Source organism: Adiantum capillus-veneris, chromosome 22, assembly GCF_014529385.1.
Source record: "Adiantum capillus-veneris isolate H3 chromosome 22, ASM1452938v2, whole genome shotgun sequence".
Lineage (NCBI taxonomy): Eukaryota > Viridiplantae > Streptophyta > Polypodiopsida > Polypodiales > Pteridaceae > Adiantum > Adiantum capillus-veneris.
The window spans coordinates 101,943,868-101,950,911 of NC_140952.1; positions in this window are offsets into that span (position 1 = coordinate 101,943,868).

Here is a 7,044-nt window from a genome sequence, read left to right on the forward strand (position 1 = left end):
TCAGAATTTGGATTTCAAGGGGTGATGTTTTCACAGTTTGGATGTTGAAGGGAGTTTTATAATGTGGTGCCATTCCAAACATCTATTTTCACACGTTGTGAGGATGCAAAGGATTGGCTTGCATCTTATTTGACTTAACATCTTTATGTCGTGTGGTTCCAAGTGAAGTGCAAAAACTTACAGGTATCTATTTGGTAGTCAAAGGAAATGCAAGAGATTGGTTTGAGGGCGCGCACATGATGACAAAGAAAATTGGGACAGGTTTAAGAGATATTTTTTGAAACGATTCAAAAGGTGATCCCTCACCAAGATACATGGAAATAGGTCACTATTTTGATTATGCAAGAAGAGTCTATTGCAGAATTTTGATCAAGATTTGATGATGCTTGCAAAGTTCTGAAAGATGCTATGCTGCATGTGAAAGCCATGTCTAAAGAGGAATTTGATCCTACTTTTACAAATAGCCAAAGAATACAAGTATTCACATGTTTTTTGCAGCTAATCTTTGAGATAAAAGTGCAAGAGAAAGAGCCCAATTCCATGTCTAAATTATTGAAGATATCGTTACAAAAAGAGAGAAAGCTATCTGTTGCTACATGCATGAAGTACCCTTTGTCTATACCTGGTACGGATAGTGTGGACAACCTTTATGTGCATGTAGTCACGATTGCAAATGCTCATGTTGGCAAGGATAATACCTTAGAGACATGTGTAAAGGACCATATGATTCAAGAAAGTGTGAATGAAGTATGAAAATCAACTGTTGAAACCATACACGTGCCTAAATGTCAAGGACACAGTAGATAAATGTATGGGGTGACACATTTGATGCTGATGAGTATTGGCATGGGGATATATGCAATGATGACATAGAGCTACAAGAGCCATAAATGAAGGACATGGTAGTCTTGCAAAGAGACCAATGTATGTCTTGAGAATGAGCTTTGTTTTTAAAGCTTCAAATCCTCCCTCGCACCCAAAGAGTCCTTTTTGCCAATAATGTGGTCCCATAGTGTTTGGGCTACATTCTTGAATATGTGCATGTGATCCAAGAGGTGTTGTATTTTTAAGTCCTTCCAATATGGAAGCCTTAAAAATATGGAATACCTTGACATACCTTTTGGTGGAGGACACGGAGCTAGATTGTTGTTGTGGTGTTCTTCCTAAATGGTTGCCCAATCTGCCATCATGAGCTTTAGAGGGGTCTTCCCATTTGTTGGAGCCTTGTGCTTGTTATGCCCTTGGGGTAAGAAATGATGGTTGGATAGATTACCTTGCGCAAGGAATCGGGCCTCTCCATCACCAGTGATGGCCCATAAGTAGGACATGCATTGTGCCCTGATATGGACAACCCTGCATACATATCATATTGTTAGAGAGATGATTGAACTAAAGTTAACTAAAGGGCGAGAGGAAAAGATAGAGAGAGAGAGAGATAGAGGAAAGGGGCTACCATAAATCTCTCCAAGCCTAGGATAGTCGTGCATAGTCCACATAAGCATTACCTTCACAATGGCCTCTCTCCCCCCCTTTGCAAGTGAGACATCGACAACAGGAATGCCTCTTCATAACTCCTCCAACTCCTCAATGAGGGGCTCGAGGTAGATGTCAATATTTGACACTTTCTACTTCCCTAGCACAAGCAAGGAAAGAAGTATATTGCCCTTCTTGGTTGTCTCCCATGGTGGAATATTGTAGTTGAAGATCACCACAGGCCAAGTGCTCCATGAAGTAGATTTAGTGCCGAAGGGGTTGACACCATCACTTGCTAACCCAAGCCTCAAGTGACGAGGCTCCAACCCAAACTCTGTTCCATTGAGTTTTGATTTGCCTCCATGCAGGTGAATCGGCAAGGACATGCATCATTCCATCATTTGAGCGATGGTTCGCGTGCCACGCAAGAAGCTCCACGGTAGACCTACTTTTAAACATATGCTGGATGCGAGGAACTAATGGAAAATGTCTTAATACCTTGCGGGGTAGATGTGCCTCGTCACACCTGTCTTGTATGTGCCTCTTCACACACATGACATGAGGTAGCATGTGCATGCTCATTGTGGTATAGCATGCAATCATTGATGCACGCATGGATGCGCTCATACTCCATACTCCATTCTAAGTTTAGTGACATACGATCTAGCTCGTCGACGATCTGGAGGCATGTGGTGATCTTCTGGCCGAAACATTTTGCCCATCAAACTACAACAAACATGCGTATTAGTATAATTCCTAGAAGATAACACCATAAAGAGAGAGGGAGAGAGTATATAAAAGCCACATTCCATACTTACAGAAGTAGTGCATCGACACTTGCATTACTCCAACCAAATTTTGTTTGCAAGTTAACGACTTCCAACAATGCTCGGAGCACCGAGTACCGTGCACTATCATAAAGAGGTGTTCGGGCACTCGTCATCAATCTATCCTCCATTTTGGCAACCCATTTAGTGCAGGGCTGACAATCCTCCTCGCACACGTCTCTCTCATGAGCTAGTAACTCACCACACATGTTGAACATGTGCTCATCCTCTGCCTCAAAGTGCAATGGAGACGCCATAGGAGTTGCTGAAGTAGAGCCAATGGGAGGATCACCATGCGGTGCACTCAAATCACCCAGACGCTCTTGCCTCTGTCGTTCGGCCTTGCACACCGATGCACCTCCACCGAACACAGATCAATGAGGCTGTCAGGACAAGGGTCCTACGAGGCAAGGCCCAACCTAGGGGGTCAGGGACCTAGGCCAAGGGCCTGGACTAGACCAGTGCGGACTGGGGATCCGCTTAGGGCAAGTGCTAGGAGCTAGCCTATATAAGGGGCAGTAGGGAGGAGGATCCTATGTTCAGTTACCCTAGGTCTTACACTGGTATCATAGCAAGGTGGAGAGGAAGGGGGAAGGTGGAGCCATGGCGGAGGAGAAGGCATGGAGCTCTTTCTCTCAAGCGTGGATCTCTCTCTTTCTCCCTCTCTCTCAAAAACTCTCTCTCTTGGCAGGCTTGAGCTCGTGGAGGGCGTGTCAAGGCACAGGCCGTGGGCATGGCCCCTTGAAACCACAAGCCGAAGAGGGTGAAGCAGGGTCGTGGGCATGGCCGCTTGAAGACACAAGCCGAAGAAGACGACGGTCGACACAGCGTGGGAGCAAACCCTTACAAGGAGGGAGGAGCTCGGCAAGGGGAGGTCATTTGCAGCATGGGTGCATCAAAAAGCGTGTACGCAGGCGTGTTGGGAAAAACGCGCTTCACCGCGCCCTACATCTGAGCACTGTAGCGGGCAGGGTGAGCGCAGCTTCACCTTCTGCACTTCCGGAGGTCATTGCCATCGCTCCACCTCCTTGTATTTCACATACGGCCACCCAAGGGGAGGGCCTTTGGTCAATCAAACAGTTAAGGGGGCATGCCCACCCCGGGCACACACCCCTCTGAGTTTGACGTCTTGCTTCGCCTAGCTCGGAGATCCGAGGCCGAGGTGCTGTCCAGTTTCAGGACGATGTCCGAGTGCGGCAGAACTGATTCGAAAACAGTTCTACGGGAAGATTCGATATCTGGAAGATCAATCCCGACAAGGAGAGTACAAAAAGGATGATGGTTATGGGACACGTGGCTTGAGCAGGGGCCTCAAGCATGGCTACTAGCACGACCATATTATACGGCATGCTCAGCACAATCGAGAGGAAGCAAAGCCAAGTGCTTCCGCATCTTTGGAAAGAGATTTTCCAGGGTGTTTTTGTCCCAAAATCATCGATGATTTCACTTCGATCAAGGATTGCACTGGGCAACACAAAGTGTTAGCCAACTTTCACGAAAAAACTCAACCAATAGCATGTTCTGGGTACAAAGTTGTTTGGCAGGTGTACTTAATGAGCACGGTTTCTCAGTGGTTCAATTTGATGCCAGTCCATAGACAATTGTTAGTGTTTTGGACTCTCAAGGAAATTAGCACATCCAGTTGCTCGGCATGGACGACTCCTTGTCACTATTTCCAGCAGCTACTACCGGATGCAGTTTTCCACACAGTATTAGTTCATTCCAATTGAAATTGTTCGACAAGGTCGATTCTTTTTCTCATGCTCTCTGTATATCAATAGCCGCATCAGTTGGCTATTAGCACTAACAGATTTTGGTGAAGCAAGGCTTCAATTTAGGGATCTTGCATTGTGGCTTCTCCCGTCTGGCATCTCCTTTCCGCATCCACAATTGGGAAGGAATAGGAAATGTGTTTGTGGATTATTTCATATTGCAGGTTATTTCATTATGTACCAGACGGGTGTATAGGATATAAGACGGCGTCTGTGCAGATATGTCTATAAGCCATTTGGGAATGAGTTTTGTGTTTTTCTGTTACCTCTCTCGCTGCAAGAGTCATACCGGAAAACTGGGGAATGCTTATACGATAAGCTGCAAGTCAAGCATAAGATGTGTAAGAGGACATAGCTTGGGCACACACTGTAACAACTGAAGGCAAGTTCCGCAGCCCAGCATGCTCTTCTTTTCATTCTCTATCTCTAATCTTCTAAGAAGCTTTTGATACATGTTTTGCTCATGAGTCAGCTTGAGCCAAGGTGCTCTAACTCACAGCTACCACGTGGCCAAGATGCTACTTAAATTAGTCTTCAACGGTACGTCGATTGAACACTATTTTTCATAAGTACTATGAGCCAAACAGGCTAAGAGCCGTTGTCAGGCCAAGGGTAAGACCCACTAATTGGTATTCCTTGGATGATTGTTCTCAAGATCGAACAGCTATACCCAGTGGAGTACACATTGACGTTAATTGACAAGGAAGGGTCTTGTCATTACGAAAGTTTAGGGTGTCATTTTTGCACTACATGTTTTCAGTGCGACACTCAAGTTGAGTTTTTACTAATCTTCAACTCATAGCAGCTGATCTCTACAAAATAGTATAGATGCAGCAATCAATTGTGACAGCATGGCTGTCCATAAGAGCTCGGCAGTTCACTTGTGTGGATTTCCTACTCTCTCTATAGCACTACGGCGTGTCTATGGACATACTGTTCTGGGGTAAGACCTGGCGGGTGATTATTACATCACCCCATAGGCATTAAGGATCACAGTTTGATCAGCATTGAGGATCACATTTGATCTCTCCCGGTTATACTTTCAAGGAAATAATTCCGCAATCTACCACACGCGATAGTGGACGGAGACACTTTTCAAGTTGATTCCAATCATTTTGTACACGGTTGACTATGTTAGTTACCGTGATCTGCTAGTTGAGCAGTTTCTACAAAGAGTCTTACCAAGGGGTTTGACTACATAGATTCTAATCCAAGGGCTTCAATTGCACAGGCAACACCTAGGGTTTCCAGCGCAATGCTGTTTGTTTTTTCAAGTAGGGGACGTGCTCCTCCCCATTGGAATACAGGTAAGTGTACATTACGTTCAAATCTCCAGGTACGCATCTATTGATTTGGTGTTGTTCCATTTTTAGTATGCTTTGCTTGGTTTCTCAAGACGTCTAAGTACACTTGACTGTTACAGAGCCATGCCAAGGGCATGTCGGCACAAAGTATTTCGGGCCAAGTGTCCAATCTATCTTTTTGGCTTATGCTGTTACGAACCTACTTGTCGGGTTCAATTTGGCACAGGTTGTCACATGGGATACAACATGGTTTAGGAACTCAAGGAGTTCGGTTTAGCCAACAGTGTGGAGCAAGGCTAATGAGGGTCCCTCTCACTCTCGTCGTAGAGTGTTTGCAATTACCTCCACACACAAGTACATCTTGTACTTGAAGGATGTTCTTTTTTACACATCCTTACATGAGACATATTCCACATGTGGAGAATATGAGTCTTTGGACTGACACTTGCGCCATTATTTCAATTATGTGTCACGACAAAGTCCCTAGGTGCTGGTCACATCTGTTTTCTAGACCATTTTTAGCACGACGTATCAGGAGAAATTTCGTGGCCATAAATTATCGGATACTTAGAATGACTTGTTAAGGTACAAGTACTGCTAAACAACATTACAGATGGTTGTTTATACATCTAGCAAGGCTATACGTTGCTAATGAAAAAGTTTCATTGTCTATACCTAGAAGTGATCAATGTTTCACCTTCAGCTGTCATTCAGACGTTTCAGCAAGGCTTGCAAAAGATTGCAACTAAAAGTATCTAGTTTCTTTTCAGACCTATTTACATTCCTTTTAATGCGTGCTAGGCGCATCACATTGGCCATAAGTATTGGCAAGGATCAGTTCGGGTTAGTTTTTGCTAAATGCATGCACACTAGGTGTTATGGGCCCTAGTGTTTAGCAAAGGCTGATTTGGAACGACATGCATATTCCTCAAAGTTGTTGCTTATGAAGCATTTTTCACTCTATGTGCACTATCTCTATGAGATAACTTTTGGGTCTACTAATCACCAATAGAGGTCATGGCTCGGTTTGGGCGTTTGTATATTTTTTCAAGTTAACCACAATGGTTATACACTACTGTGATTCCCCGTTGTGAGGAAAACACACCTCAGTACTGTCAGTTATCCAAGGGACACACCTCAGTATTGTCAGTTATCCAAGGGGATAGGCAGATTACAAAGAGTAATCTTGTGCTAAAGGATCTGCTAAGAGCATACGTTAGCACTACGCATTTCTGATTAGATGATTTTCTCCCTATTCTAGAATTTTCTTAAGTACGGTTTTCGACTTTGAACACCTGTTGTGGTGGGGTTGGAGATTGTGTCAATACTTTCATACGTCAAGGACTTACCAGGTGTCAATACTTTCATACGTCAAGGACTTACCAGGTGTGCTGACAAAGTATGTCGCAAGTAACCTTCATTAGGGATGAGCATGTAGTTCTTTGTGTTCCAAACTATTCAGAATTCTAACACAAGGACATTCCCTATCTACGGACTTTTCAATATACTCAGGCGAGTAGGAAATTTGGCTCACAACTGCATGGAAAGTTACACCAAGGTTTCCTTGCATTATTCCAGTACTTTCAGAAGATCTGAAAACTGGTTATTCCTTTGGACAACTCTTAGTTGTGGTTACTCCTTTACAGTACTCAAGTGAGTTATAAATGG